Below are 16,088 nucleotides of genomic sequence, written 5' to 3'. Positions count from 1 at the left end.
ATCTTTTCATCTTGACTTCCTGAGTCATCCTAGCTCTGGACCTCAGCTGCCATATGGAATCCCACTTTGTGATACAATCTGAAACACACTTTCAGCTCATAAATGTGTTTGTGTTTAGAACTACAAAGGACAGTTCTTGGCTGTTTAGTAGTGTCTCTGTCTCTGTCTCTCTGTCTCTCTCTCTCTCTCTCCGTCTCTGTCTCTCTCTCAACATCAAGCCACTTGGCCTGATAATGTGTTCATACCAGCTCAATTCTCATGTGATAATGTGTGAATAGTAATGAAAGTGCTCCTTTAAATAGAACATGAATCCTAATCCTCAGTTATCAATTGCTTTTAATCTCTTATTTTGTAGCTATTGTTTTGCTCAATGTGTTTTTGTGTTGCTTTTAAGGGAAATTTAAAAAATGTTAAAATGTATGGCTACTGCATCACACAGTGAGTTAAAAAAAGAAATAACTGGCAAGTAATTTCATTATCAACACATGTATAAGGGTTTTTTCTTTTTTTTCTTAGACTACACCTTTTTTTGCAACTCCCAGCAAGCAACACTGGCATGCTGTTTTTTATTAACTACAGCTGTTTGCATATTGCTGCTGTCAGAGCTAGATGGGGGACCACATCTGCGGTGCTTGCATGTCTCAGTGACTTTGTAGCTTGGACTTTGGTGAATAATTTGAAAATTGCACACACATAAGGCTGGTTTACATTGTTCCTTCTTTAAAACACATTTCAGAATATTCAGCTTTGAAAAGCTCAATTTATTTTTTCTAGTCTCTTGTAAACATGACAGGTCATGAAAAAAGAGAGAGGAGGAGAAAGGAAAACCCTATGCAGACTTACCTAGATCATACTGTACATATGACAAAGCAAGCTTTTAAAATCTCACCTTATAACAGAGCAGAGAGGTCAAGGGGGGATGTTTCTGCAGCCTCACAGTCCTGTTCTGCCCAAGGCTTGCTGGGGTTGAGGCAATACTACAGCACAACACAGGACTGGATGCTGATAGCACCTGGTGAATCCAGCTAGTCTTGGAACACGTCCCTGTGATGGCAGGGCCACCTCTCAGTTCTTGTCTACTATAAAAACAGACGCAGAACAGAAAACAACTACTCCGTGGTTAGGCTGCAAAGTGTGTTGCAGGACTCAGAAGCTACACAGAGAAACCTCTGAGCACCAGAAACTTTGCTTCATTCCAACCTCTCTGTCCTTGGCCCAGGACAGTACTGGGCTGGAGCCAAAGAGACAGAGATGTGTTCAGCAGCAATTTCCCCAGCTTTTGAGAAGCACCCATTTCTTTCCAAGGCACCTGCATGAAGTAGGACAGAAATGTGCTTTTCCTCCTCTGAGATAATGCCAATAATACCTTGCTTTTGTCTGTCACTTCTAAGGGACAGGCTGGGTTGCTATGGAAAGCAGTCAGGGTTCCTGTTGATGTCTGTTGGTCTGGAGGTTTTCCAGAAAAATCAGAGGGGTTGTACTGTGGACAGTAGGGACCCCAAGTGTGCAAGGACCCTGGGTGTTCCATTACCAGGGACTAGAAGCAGGCGCTTGGGCAGGAGTGGAAATGCATTGCCCTGGAGGGCTTCTGTTGATCCCATCCTGCCCTCGTGCCTGCAGCTCCCCACAGCTGTGGGTGCCACAACACATCACAGAGGTGCTGGGCTTCTGCAGCACAGATGTGGTGCTGCTATGCCTTGGATCCACAAAGCATGGAAGGACATCAAAAGAGCATATGCCTCAGCAATGGCCCTTTCCAGCAGCCAGCTGTCCCGCTGCTCAGAGCCATATGTGCACCCAGCCCCTCAGGCCCTTCTGGAGAAGAGCTTTATTTGGAGTGGGGCAGGCTGGGCACAGAGGTGCAGCCTGCTCTCCAGGCACGCCATCAGCTTGGCCTCACTGCCCGTGGGCCTGCACCCAGTGGGAGTCAGCACGGAGGAAGGCAGCTGAGGTGTGGAGAGGTGACCAGTGACTGGCACATGAAAAGGGCTTATATTAAGGGATTTCCACCCTGGAAAAAAAACAGCGCATAGGCGGTGTAACAGAGGCCTCTGAAATATCAGAGAAGAATAGGGATCTCTTAATTCATTGTGGGTCATGAATGCTGAGAGGCACAAAAGAAGAACAAAAACCCCAGAGCAAATCCCCTTACAGCCAGCTCAAAGTCAAACCCTGAGATGCATTGTCAGAGGATAATCTGTCAAAAAGCATAAAGAGAGTGCAAAGGTATTAGGCAAAGGAAGCATCAACCAAACCTCATGCAACTTTTATCTCAGGAGGTCTGGGTTACTAGGAACAAGCACTTCCTACTTTTATAAGCATTCAGTGGTATTAGAAACAAATCAGGGGACTAAGCAGAACTGTGGACTGATTTAGAACAGCTCTTTTGCTGGCATGTTCACAGAGTAGTTGTGACATTATTCAAGGTTTGTTATGAATTATTTTAAATTTCTGAATAGATTTTCTTTGCTATTTTTCTTTTCTTTGCAAAACTATATGACAGAACTAATTTAGTACCATGAATAAAAAAACCCCAAACGTGTGTTTGAAAACATTGTGAGGCTAATGAGGAAGAAGTCTATTCTGCATTTTAAGTGTATCACAATGAGGAGACTAGAAAACAAACAAAAATGCAGAAGGGTCTAATTACAAAAAGGCAACAAATCACAGCAATTTTTTTTGTTCCTGATGAACAAGTTATACGGCTTAAATGTAGTTGGATAGCAAACCACAAACTGTCATGGAATAGGAAATAATATTTTTTAATCATTTTTTCTAAACTATTGCTTTGAAACTCCAAAACCTGGGAAAAAGAGAAGCAGATGCAAGGGTGTGCTGGTCAGTTGGCCACGAGTGATGCAGTTTCCAGGAGTCTGTCAATCTGAAAGAATGGAAAGCATCCTGGAGATGTTTGAGAGACATGGGGCTTTCAACAGAGGTAAAAGATTTGTAATTGTGTTAAACTGAGTGGTGAAAGCTCTGCATACAGTCATAGCAGCTTTTAAGCAATTCTTGTGAGCTGAAACTTAAACAGTTATAGGTGCTTAGTTTATATATGGTATTTTTATGCTCAATATTTGCTTCCATCAATTTTATTCTTTTGTGCCTTTTAATAAATTGATGCAAAGGAATTTGAAGTCACACAGGAGGTCCATCATCTCTGCATTTCTTTCTGTGCTCCTGGCCATAGCATCTCCACTGGCTGTGCTGATCACTGAAGGACAAGGCTCAGCATCTTGAGTCCAGCTATGGCTGAGTCCCCCTTGACCAAAATTTGCAAGCTGAACAGCAGCTACCATTTTTGTTCTGTATCCTCTAGACAATGCCAAGGCAGCTGTTGAGGTAACTACCCAATATGGATTACTTCCAACTCCCTGCTCCTCAAAGGACTATCTGAAACTTAACCACATAACCCAAAGTGTCATACAAATGAGCTCTGACAGTCATGGAGCTGTGACACTCCCTGGGGACCCTGTTTCAGTGAAGAACCTTTCCATAATGCCCAGTGTGATCTTCTCCTGATGCAGTTTCATTCCATCTGCCCTGTCAGCAGGCACAGAGAGAGAGAGGGGATCAGCACCAGCCCCTCTGCTTTCCCCCTTGAGGAAGCTGTAGGCTGCCCTGAGGTCACCCCTCAGCCTTCTCCAAGCTGAGCAAAACAAGTGACCTCAGCCACTCATCCCAAGTTTTGCCCTTGAGACCTGACAGCAGACAGCCTCCCCCAGACACAGTCTAACAGTTTGATGTCCTTCTGATAGGGAGGCACCCAAATCTGCACACAGGACCTGAAGCAAGGCTGCACCAGTGCATTGCAGAGTGGGACAATCCCTTCCCACAGCAATGCTGTGCCTGATGCTCGCCAGCACACAGCTAGCCTTCTTTGCTGCCACAGCACACTGCTGACCCATGTTCAACTTGCTATCAACTCAAACCACCAGATCTCTTTCTGCAGGGCCTGCTCTCCTCCCTCCAGTTTTATGAATAAACCGATACCCCACCCAAGGTGGAGAATCCAGTACTGCCTTAGTTAAATTTCATATGGTTGGTGCTCACCCTGCCAACTCCTCCACAAAGATCCTTTTCTCCTTTTGGGACAGGCATACCCTGTATGTTGCCAGCAGGCTTGGTGTCATGTAGACTTACTCATGATAAAAAAGAACAACTTCTGCCAGTGACATCAGCCTCGGAGTTCAGTATTAATTCTGCTGGGTCTTCATGTTTCTTCCTCCATCTTTCCCTGCAAGTGGGAGGAAAGAAAAGAACATTTCTTGTGTTCATGATTCCTTAATGAATCCTTACAAGGCCCTCAAGTCTCTCTCAATTGCTCTTGACTACTTATTGCAACTTCATCATTGCCTAAATGAAAAAAAAATCAATAATGGATAATAATCCATGGTCCATAATAGGGTAGGAAGCTTTCTCTTCACATCTTTAACTCAAGTGTAGGGAAGCAATAGATTTGCCTGGGAAGTGAGTCTGGTCCAGCTCCCTTCTCTGCAAATACAAGATTCATTCATAAGCTAGTGAATAGAAAGAAAATTATGAACTTCACAAGACACTGTCACAGACACATAGACTTTTCAAGGGGGTTTCAATGAAATAGATAATGGTTTATTTAGCCTCTCCTCCAGAGGGCTGGGTTTTGTCCACTGTTATGGTGAGCATTGTTTTCTACAAAGAAATACAAGTCAATCCAAAGACATAAAACTTTGCCTCCTAAGCTTTGATTGCAGCAAAGTACTAGAGGGGAAGGAAACAGCAGCAAATGCAACTGAATAAACTGACTCAGATTGGCAAAGCACTGCTGTGGGTACACCTGAGCATGCCTGTCCATGGAGATCTGGATTCATGACCAGATGCTCTAGATCCACACCAACAAATTCATTAGTTATTCTCTTGGGTTTCTTTCACTTTTCCTCAGAAATCTATGCCTCTTATACCATGATAACAATTGGAACCCACCAATAAGGCAACTTTTCACTTGCTTTTCTGTACTTATTATTCATCTGGGGTTTTCATAGACATCGTTGCCATGGAAGCAAAGTGAGATATTTCCACTTTTGAAATGTATTCAATATTCTTTTTCTGTGCACTTTTTCTTCTCCACCAATGCTGATTCTTTCGATGTCCCATCTCTCCCATTGCTTCTTTATTTGAGATTGCCTTGCCTTCATGGGGTATTTTCCCACAGCCCCCTGCACTGATAATGTCCATTCTTACATTAAGGTGGCAAAAGTAAACAGCAATGAAAATGTTGTTATTTCTGGGGAAAAATGCAGATGCAGGAACTTGTCACAAGCTCTGTTTTCTTCATATAAACCTAGGACTCTTGTTCTTCTTAGCCACTGCTGACTTTAAGTTACAGGTTATTTGGAGGGGTCAGTAAAGAAACAGAGTTTTTACTCTTTCTCCAAAATGTTTGAGAAGTCTTGGCAAGTACCTGAACATCTATACAGAACCCTCTTAGCCAAAAGGGGATAGCTGAATAGCAGCACTGCTGCAGCTGAGATCAGCTGAAGGCCTTGGGCTGGATGAGATGGGTTTTCAGGTCTTTTATCTACTGTTATGGTTAAGTTTTATGTAGCCTAGCTCAAAATCAGAAAAAAATTATAAATAGTCTAAATAGTCTAAATAGAACTTCAGACCACTAAAATGACCAAAGTCTCAAAGACACCAGAAAAACAGGGGCAGAGGTTGGTGGGGAAAGAGTGGGGAAGGAAGATGACTTAAGTGCTGAGATTATTTTTTTTTCTGGTGGGTGAACAGCTCTACAGCTCTGCTACATTTTAGCTGTTTTGTGGATATTGGTGTCAGCATTTTATTTTTTCTTAAACTTAGAAGAAATCAAGTTTTTTTGCTTTCTATTCCTTCATAAAAGCTAAACTACTGTTCTGTTGTTACCCTTCCCTTCAAATGGAAAGATTCAAGTACATTGGTCTCAGACCCAGTTTCCCAGTAAGGCACTGAAACAGGCTGACAAATTTCTGTGGAGCATCTCTGAGTCAACCACACACTGGCTTTGGCTCTCTGGAGCCTTCAGCCATAAACAAATGCTTGCAGAGAACCTTTGTTATATTGCAATTGATTTATGTTTCCAGTTAGAATAGATGTTTTCAGCTCATTTCCCAGCTCTGCTTTATTACTGTTTATATGCCATCTCTATTTCCCACTTGCATTTATTAAGCTGGTTACTTTTTTAACAGTGTCTTTTTCCTTTGTGGAAGCTGGCTCAGATTCCAAGACAAGGCATAATATGGATACTTATAGGGCTTCCCAACCCTTCGTTTTAGGGTAGGAAGAGAGCTTGTCCCCACTCTTCTGTCTGCACTTAAGGAGCAGACATCTCTATTAACAACTACAAAAAGTCTCTTTGTGCTGCATATTTCTATTGTTCATTTTTTCCAAAGGTTGTTTGCACTCCATTCACCCCAGAGTTCCCATAAAATGTCTCATGGTATATTTCACAATAACCAGGTAGTAATCAGTGTCATGATTGTGTCTTTTGATAACGAACAGAATTCTTTGCATATGCACACACTGTTAGCTTGAGCAGCAATATAATTTTCATTTGACTTGTTGAGTCAAAGAACTGGTCTGTCAGGAATCCTCTACTGCTACTGCCAAGCCTATTCTTCCCATAGCCAAGTGTTGCTTCGGGAAATTCCAGGTCAGTCTTGACACGGGTAGGTAGCAGGGGACAGACCTATACCAGGAACTTCTGATATATATATATATATATACTGATATATATGTATCAGTATATATACACCAGGAAGCTGGTATAGGTGCTTTATAGATTTTCCACTGCACATGTTCTATTCCTTTTCTGAGTAGCATTCTCTAAATTCGCCATATGAACCATATGAAATTAAGGAGATTGTCGCTCAAAATAAGTATTGCTTTAAAGACTCAGGTGGAGACAGTTTAGGCTGCAGATAACACACGATTACTGTTGCCAGTTGCTCTATAAAAGATTACTGCACAGTGGTCCTAGTACACTATTCTCCAGATCCATCAGAAAGCTCACAGCAAGTGAAATACTTAAACTGCAGGAAAGGAGGTTTAGGTTGAGAGTGGTGCTTTCTTTTTCTTTGCCTGTAAAGAGAGAGAGGCAGGCAACTGCATTGACTGGGAGGTCATAGGTTCCCATCTTCAAGAATTTTCCAAAAACAGGTTAGACAAGCATCTGTCAAATAATGCAAATGTGATTGCTTCTGCCTGTTGGACTAGGATGAAAGACTAAATTACCTCCTGAGACCATTCCAGTCCCTCATTGTCTCTGTCTGTACAGTTGTGCCATTTGAAGAACTGCTTCAAGCTGGAGCAAAACAGGATTCAGCAATCACAAGGAGTTTAGAAAGGACAGGTGCCGGATTCTACACCTGGGATGGGGCAACCCTGAGTGTACAGGGTGAGAGGCTGAGGAGCAGCACCGTGGAAAGGGAGCTGGATATCCCAGTCACCAGAAGGTTGAACGTGAGCCAGCAGTGCCCTGGTGGCCAGCAGGGCCGGCTGGGTTCTGTGGGGTATCAGGGACAACATCACCAGCCGGGCAAGGGAGGGGATTGTCCTGCTCTGCTCTGAGCTGGGGCAGCCTCACCTTGGTCCAGGGGGCAGTTTTGACCAATATAAGAAAGATGTAAAGCCCCTGGAGAGTGTCCAAAGCAGAGTAATGAAAATGGTTGAGGGCCTTGAGGGGAAACCATATGAGGAGAGACTGAAGTTGCTTGGTCTGTTCAGACTGGAGAAGAGGAGAGTGAGTGGAGACCTCATTGTGGTGTTCACCATCCTCACAAGGGGAAGCTGAGGGGGAGTCCTGATCTCTTCATTCTCATGACCAGTGACAGGACTTGAGGAAAAGGCATGAAGCACAGTCAGGTGAGGTTTAAGCTGGATATCAGGAAAAGGTTTTTCACCCAGAAGGTGGCTGGGCACTGGGGAAGTGGTCACAGGAGCAGCTTGACAGTGTTCAAGAAGCATTGAACAAGTCTCTCAAGCCCCTGATGTGATACTCAGCATATTCTATAATTCTGTTAAAAGTATCTCAATATGTGATGAAATTGCACCCATTTTGGCACAGAAGTATGTTCTGATCTTATTAGATCATTTCAAGTGCTGCAAAAGTGGAAGAAATCTTACTCATATGAAGAAACAGAAAACTGTAAGAATAATTATTCTGTATTTAGTCACCTTGTGTGTTTATTTATCTATTCACCTTCCTCCATGCATTTTTAAAGGAAAAAAGGAATGTTGGCAATTTGTAAGAATGCCAAGTAAACGGTATTCTGAGTATTTCTATGAACAGTAACATGGTTGTGTTACTTCTCCATCGGAATGAGAGGAAGCTCTCATTCCTGCAAACCAGGGGAAGCTCTTCCTGCTCTTCTGTTCTTGTCAGGCTCTCTCTGGCTGCTCTGCTTTACATCTTTTGGCTCTTGGTGAGACAACAGCTGTGGGTCTATATAATGGGGAAGTCTAGGTTAGCTTACGCATAGAATCATAGAATGACTTGAGTTGGAAGGGACCATAAAGATCATCCAGTTCCAACATGTCTCACATAGGCAAGGATACCTTCCACTAGAAGAGATTGCTCGGAGCACCATCCAGCCTGGCCTTGAACACTCCTAGGGATGGGGCATGCATGACTTTTCTCTGGGCAATCTGTTCTGGTGCTTCACCAACCACACAGAAAAGAACTTCTTTCTAACTTCAAATCTAATGATGTTTGAACCCATTTCCCCTTGTCCTGTCATTATGTGTTCTTGTAAAAAGTTCCTCTCCATCTTTCCTGTAGGCTCCCTTCAGGTGCTGGAAGGCCACAATTAGATCACCCCTAAACTTTCTCTTTTCCAGGTTGTACAATCCCAATTTTCTCAATTTTTCCTTGTAAGATAGGTCCTCCATCCCTCCCATCACCTTTGTGGCCTCCTCTGGACTCCCTCCAGCAGGTCCATGTCCTTCCTGTGCTGGGCCCCAGAGCTGCTGCAGCCCTGCAGGTGGGGTCTGAGCAGAGCAGAGCAGAGGGGCAGAATCCCCTCCCTGGCCCTGCTGCCCACCCTGCTCTGGATGCAGCCCAGCACACATGTGGCTCTCTGGGCTGGGAGTGCCCATGGCTGGCTCATGTCCAGCCTCTCAGCCACCAGCACCCCCAGGTCCTTCTGGGCAGGGCTGCTGTGATCTGTCCATCCCCAGCCTGTGCTGGTGCCAGGCTTGCTCTGACCCAGGTGCAGAGCCTGCACTTGGTCTTGTTAAACTTCATGAGATGGCCACGGACCCATGTCTTGAGCTTGCTCAGATCCCCCCTGGATGGCATCCAATTTTTCAAGGGTCTCAACTGGACCATTAAGCTTGTTTTCACCTGAAAATTTGCTGAGAGTGCACTCAATCCCTTTGTCTATGCCATTGATCTTGATATGGACCTCTGAGCAGCTATACAGTCACTGATAACCATCAGGTCTCTGAGACACATGCCATTACCTTCTGGATGCAACCATCCAGCCAATTTTTTTATCCATCTAATCCATCTCTCTCCAGTTTAGAAAGAAGGATGTTGGGTAGCACCATATGAAAAGATTTACACAATTCCAAATAAATGATATCTGTAACCCTTCACTTGTCCAGTGATGTAGTCATTCCTTCATAGAATACCACTAGGTTGGTTTAAGGAGGTATGAGGATTCAGTACATTTGTTACAATCAAACCTATATATTGACTACTGTTAAGCATAGTCTACTCATTGGCATGGCAACAGCTAATGATATTTATTATTTTATTCTCAGTTACAACACCTGAGACATTCAAAAGCGATATTGAAGAAGTGGTGGGTGATGATAGGGAAAGAAAGTCAGGGGAAGTGAAACATTAGGCTGCACCAATTTCTTTGAGGATTGCAGCTATAGCTTGTCTGTCTGTCTGCTGTTTATTAGACTCAAGAAATTAATTGCTACCTGTTTCATGACCTGTATTGCAGCAAAATTCCACCTGCTCTCTAGTATGAATCTGAATCCTCTTCAGGACCACACATCACTGAAAAGGAGCTTCCATTTTTTCCTGCTAAGGCTCCATGGCTGGCAATCTTACAAGTGTACTTTGCTTGCCCTGGCTACCCAATTAGCAGCTTCAGACTACAATTCACTTCATCTTCCGTGTTTGAACTTCACCAAGATGCCAAGTATGAGACAAGGTACATAATGAAAATAATATGGTACTTTCTTGTGTTCTGAATTGTCTAGTCTTACTAGGATCAGTTCACCTCAGTTCATTAGAAACCAGTTCCTCTGAGAAAGAAGCTGTATTGAAATAACCTTACCCATCTGGAGACAGACGTTAAAAAAACAGGAAAGAAAACAATGTTATTCTTCTTTAAGTCAGCATCTTTTTAACACAGACAGACAATATCCCAAAACATATAGTGCCTGTTGTAATTCTTCTAATTCCTCCTGGTATTACAAGAGGAAATGAATTTATTTCCTGGTATCTAAAGTCTCTCATGCTATCAAACAGGTCCAAGTTATCTTTGAGCAGGGGCATACATACAAAATAAACTTTTTCAGAAATCCCTGTTGACATGAAGTTAGTATTACGGTTTGTCTCTTGAAGTCCTTTTGGAGTCACAAGGACAAATCAATATTTTTAATGGAAACCTAGTGCTTTCCTAAAAAATAGCATTGTAGTCCTGAGCAATGACTACACTATAGCTCAACAGTTCTCTTATTTGGCCATTTCATATTTGAAGTTTAACGGCTTGCATGGACTTTATTTGAGGTATTTGAATATGACTTTTCTTTTCTCTGGAGCTTATTTATCCATTGTAGAAATAAAAGTTGTGTTTTGAGAATGGTGTTTAATGAATATTCTGGAAAAAATTGCAAAACCCCAGAACAAACAAACATGGATGCATTTAAGTAACATCTTAAAAAGAGATAAAGTCTAGCATGAGATGAACACATCAAGAATTAACATGTCTTTGCCTTTGCCATCTTGGTTGTTCCCCCTCTGATTGGTACATGAAGTTTGGACTACTCTTTGCCTAGAGCCTGGGTTTGCGTAAGGGGTAAGGTCTTCCCTTTCTCTACAAAACCACATGCCACTTTTGTCTGCCAAGCCACAGGATCTGAGCTCCATCTGTGGCATGAATACGGGGCAACTCTGAACAAAATGTGCACATATGTCAACTCTACATGCTAGTGAAGCAAAGCCAGAAACCCACAATCAGGCAAACAGAAACCTTTTGCATTGTAGAGACATTAAATGAAACACTCATTTTTACAATTTGCAACATTAATCTTTAACCTAAAGGCTTTGCCTAAAACTCCAAGTATTTAGGTCACTCCAAGTATTGGTGGTTTGAAATGTCATTTTAAAAACACTGCTCTCTCAAACTCCTGCTGGCACTGATATGCCAAGAGCATGAGTTTAACATATGTTGGGAGCATATAAAATCACTGTAGCAGAACAGCAAACATATGAGCAATAGTGGCACTGAGAAGCATCATGTGTCAGCCAGATCAGATAAAAGTGTCAAGGAAAAAAAGGAGGGGCAATGGGATAAGAGAAGGAGGCAAAAGAAAAAGATGTATTAGAAAGGAAAGCATGTGAAAAGGTGATGTCTGTTAATGTAATTTGTCAGCTACAATAAGAATTATTGGAAAATCTGGCAAAAGTTTTCTGACTAAACTCATATTATAGGATTTTGATCCTATTTTGATCCTGATTGCATCCAGGAGTGACAGGTTTGCAGATGATTTCAAAGCCCTTAGAGAAAGCAAAACATACTGTTTCTGTCATTCTTTTGCAAAAGGCAGCTTTGTATAGGATAGGTCCTGCAATAAGTGGAATTTCTTTCCCTTCCTCCTGCAAGTTCTAGTAAAAATCAGCATTCTAAATGTAAACTCACCTTCTAAAGCAGTATCAGTATTCACAACTGGGAATGAAAAAGTGAATTACAGCTGAGAGCATTCAGTATGTCTGCTGGTGAATAAAGAAAAACAGCTGTTGGTGGCAACCAACTGTGAAGATCATGTGGACAATGTTATGTTCAGAACATAAAATGAACAAGCTGCATGCTGGCATGTATTCTGTTGCAGCAATAGTGCCCAGTGACTTGTAAAACATTACAAATGGAGCCAAAACTGTATAGATTAGAAGCAATACAGACAAAATTTATCATAGTTGTGACTACACAATGAATGCAGCTAGCTTGGGCCTTGTCTTGTACCATAAACCAGGGCCTAATGTGAGATATGCACTGCCATTGTACGGTTTAAACCTGATTCCTGCTAAGCTGGAGAAAACTACACCCAGAAGTGATGAGTCATTAAACTACCCTGATATATTCTTCTCTTAGCAGAAGCACTAATTCATGATGATACTTTGATACATTTTTTGTTTAATTTCAGTACACTTTATACCAGGACTTTATATCTGTAGCTCAGAGTGAAAACAGGAATTCACATCTTGGAGAGGCAATCATCTGTTCTCTATGATGAGTATATAGCCTGGGAACCAAAAGACTTGGAAACCTGTTTCCAAATCATGCTCTGTGCTCTTCTTCTACATGGGCAATTTCCATCCCCCCATTTACAAGAAAGGAGAGCTGACTCCTACCACACTTAGACTGAGCTCATTACAAGGTTCACAGGAGTACCAGGGATGTCCTGTGAGATCAGATCTTCTATGACCTATGTGGGAAGACTGAAATTCCATATGACCAGGTCTCCAATACAGTGGCAGCGTGCAAGAGAAATGGGTCACTTGACAAGTACAACCTGTCATGGGTGACTGTGGCAGAGGCAGACCTTGAGACACAGCCCCTTTTAATGCAGAAATGTGTCTCCTCCATTTATAAGGTATCCTGCTATGATCACAGCCCTCAAAGTGCTCACAGCCCTGAGCACTCTCATGGGAAGCTGCAAGTCTGTTGTGCAGAAGGCCCAATGGCTCTTCAAAGGACAGCAATTGACTGCAATGCTTAATCACAAAGACAGAGCAGCACCTCACTTCCTCCTTATTTACTAAAGATGAACATCTCTCACTGGAATTTCTTTTGCCTCTCCCCTGAAATGTGTGACTCCTTGCTAAATGTTTTCCCTAAAGACTGAACTTTGTTGAGCCATTGGTTATTTCTCTCCTCTCCTGTTTCCAGAATATGGACTCTACCCTCTTTAAAAGCCATTGGTAAAGATAGTTCATGTATTTTCTATTCTAATGCAGCTTTCCTGACAGACAGCAATGTGGATGCTATGTGCAAAAGATGAGACATTCTTCTCCATGTGCATGACGTGCATTACCTGCAGACACCTCCTCCAGAGACTGCTGCTGCACTTCACAAGCTCCTCCCACCTGGGACATTTTCACTCCTTAGAAAGTTGCTCCCCTCTTTGAGCACCAGAGATGTCTACTACCAGAGTCCTCTCAGAGGGTCATGTGGCCCTCATGATTGCCTCATCTGATGTTTTCCATCACTTCTACTGAACATATCCCTGTGGAAGGAGTCCAGACCTGTTTCACAGACATACTGATGGAGGTGCAGAAAAGCTAATGGTGGGATTGAGCTCACCTTCTTTCACCTAGCCCCAAAATCAGGGATCTAATCAGAACTAGTCATCTAGGCTCTCTCTACAGTCAATGACAAAAGACAGGTACCTCCACAGCATGATTCACCCCTCTTTTCTTGGACAACTCTCCTAAAAGAGGTTGGATGGTACTCCAGAGACGCCTGTCTATCTGCCTGAATGATAGAGGAGATCTAAATAACTGGCTTACCTGAGATACCTATCTGCAGGATGACTTCAGCTAAGTGCTGGGCTCCTGCTCCAAGTGGTGCACCCAAGCTCAAGAGGGAAATCTGAGGTAGAGTCAGGAGTCAGATTCTTTCTCCCACATCCAAGGCCTCTCCCCAATTAAAGAGTCCTTCTTCTCAATGGAGACATTCTTTAAAACAGGAAAATGTTAAATATCTCTGCCTCTGATATCACACTTCTGACACCTCCTTTGTTCCATGCAAATCCTTTTAAAATCCAAAAGCTGCTATGAAAACACAGATGTAATTTTTCCTCTGTCTTTTTGTTCTTTCTTTAAAAGACCAACAAACAGAACAAAAAACCACAATTGGAAAAATTCAGGAAGAAAATGCTCAAGGCTACAGCATGGTTTCTATCTAATTTGAATTCAAATGAGTTTTTCATTATTTCTAAATTTAATTATACCCTTCAAATGTATAAAATTGCATGTGAAAATAGTAAACAGATCTTAAATATACCATAGAACACCAGGCAGAGTCACAAACACTGCTAATTTGCAGGGATGCTGTTTTCTTGATCAACATAACACCATACCTTCCTCTGTGTCCTCAGCCAGACTAAGCATATGGAGAAACTTCTTTTGCATACCCTAAAAATGTATATAAATATGTCCTTATCTGAGATCTAGCAAGCAGATTTGACCTTCAGAGGGAATGCTAGGACTCTTTCGCAGCTTTAAAATGCCCTGGAGAATGTAACTGGAACCAATAATTTTCCAGAAGTACTGTTTAACTAACCATAATTGTTCTTATATCACATATATAATTTCCCTGTTAATGCTATTGGAATTTTCAAAACTTTCTGTATTTCTGCATTAAAATAAAGCACATGTGTCTCAGAGGACTTTTTATAACATCCTCTTTTGGTCCTACTGAGCTCTTTTGGCTCATAACCCTATTACATTCTCCAGGATTTACTCATAGGAGTAAGGGTCCAGGACATGATCCAAATACAGTGGCTGTTTCTCCTCCTTTGTTCTGTGCCTTCACAGAAGCCTATCTTATTATTTTTCAGAGAACACAAATAAGAGTGGTGGTTGTAACGAATTGCAATAGGTTTGTTCTTTACAAATCCTGAAACAAATTTCATGCAACAAATGAAAGGTTTCTGTTTCACCCATTGGATTTCAAGGATTTTTGAGAGTAGCAAAGATGTCAGAACCTCTTCAAAACATCATCAGCTTGTACTCTTTGAAGTACTAGGTAACTTAATTTAGCATGTCATTATAATAGCTCTAACAACAGGACAGCAGGATTAACGTGTAGTGGGGAGCTAAAGGGGAAGTTCACACCTTTCCAAAGTTTGTTTTCTTGTTTGTTAAACAGCCCACAGACCTGGAATGCTCTGATATATACCCAGTATTGAACTTGCAGCCTGAAAAATGAAAAATATACATCTGTTTCTTCTTTTAGGTTTTGGGGGCCTTTTTAGTAAAAGGAATTTAAGTTCTTGTCCTGGGTTACCCTAGAGCAAAATTTTAATAATTTTATTATTTTAATTTAATATTAATTTTAATTCATTAATATGAGTTAATTCAAGCTCCAAATCTGTGTCATCCAAGACTGAGAATATTTGAGAGTTTTGTTCTGCTTCTGAGTTGCTATTGAATTATTTTTTTATTATCACAGGTCTTTACTTAGTATCTGTGTAGGACTATGTTTAACACACACCTTTTCCAGTGACAGGTTGCCCATTGGTGCTCAGAGCTCAGAATCCTTCTCACAATTCATGCGCCACAACTCTGGTCCTGCATATTATAGCATGTGTTGGTGCTTAGAAGAGGACAGAAGAATTTTTTCCTGCAGGGACATATGTGCATCTAATTGTCAGTTAAAAGTATAATACTAGATTGGGTTTAAATGTCAAGAGTTTTGGTAGTGTGGGTGGCCAGAGGAGTTGCATCTGTGAGAATATGCCAGGAGCTTCCCCCATGTGCAACAGAGCCAGTCCCAGCGAGCTCTGAGATGGACTTGCTATTGAGCAAGGCTGAGACCATCAGTGATGGTAGCAGCATCTCTGGGATAGCATATCCACAAAGAAGTAAAAACTGTGCAACCCTAGATGAGGAGAGGAGTGAGAACTGGTGAGAGGAACAACTCTGCAGTTATCAAGGCTAGTGAAGGAGGGGTGGGAGGTGCTCCAGGCACCAGAGCTGAGGTTCTCCTGCAGCCCCTGGTGAAGATCATGCTGAGGCAGCTGTGCCCATGCAGCCCATGGAGGGCTGTGGTGGAACTAAGATCCACCTGCAGTTTGTGGAGGACCCCACAACAGAACAGCTGGACACC

At 42.2% G+C, this 16,088-nt stretch overlaps 1 long non-coding RNA gene across 1 annotated transcript in view; it reads left to right on the top strand.

Moving 5' to 3' along the window:
* Positions 1 to 10,146, top strand: part of LOC120502345 — a 123,360-nt gene extending 113,214 nt beyond the window's left edge. Inside the window, exon 5 of the long non-coding RNA XR_005627514.1 lies at positions 9,972 to 10,146. This is a non-coding gene — a long non-coding RNA (uncharacterized LOC120502345). The remainder of the gene's footprint in view (positions 1 to 9,971) is intronic.
* Positions 10,147 to 16,088: the final 5,942 nt, after the last annotated feature.

The sequence above is a fragment of the Passer montanus genome, unplaced genomic scaffold (genome assembly GCF_014805655.1).
Source record: "Passer montanus isolate IOZ18808 unplaced genomic scaffold, ASM1480565v1 scaffold22, whole genome shotgun sequence".
Lineage (NCBI taxonomy): Eukaryota > Metazoa > Chordata > Aves > Passeriformes > Passeridae > Passer > Passer montanus.
The sequence above is the reverse complement of the archived record's forward strand: the minus strand, read 5'-3'. Positions and strand labels throughout refer to the sequence as shown.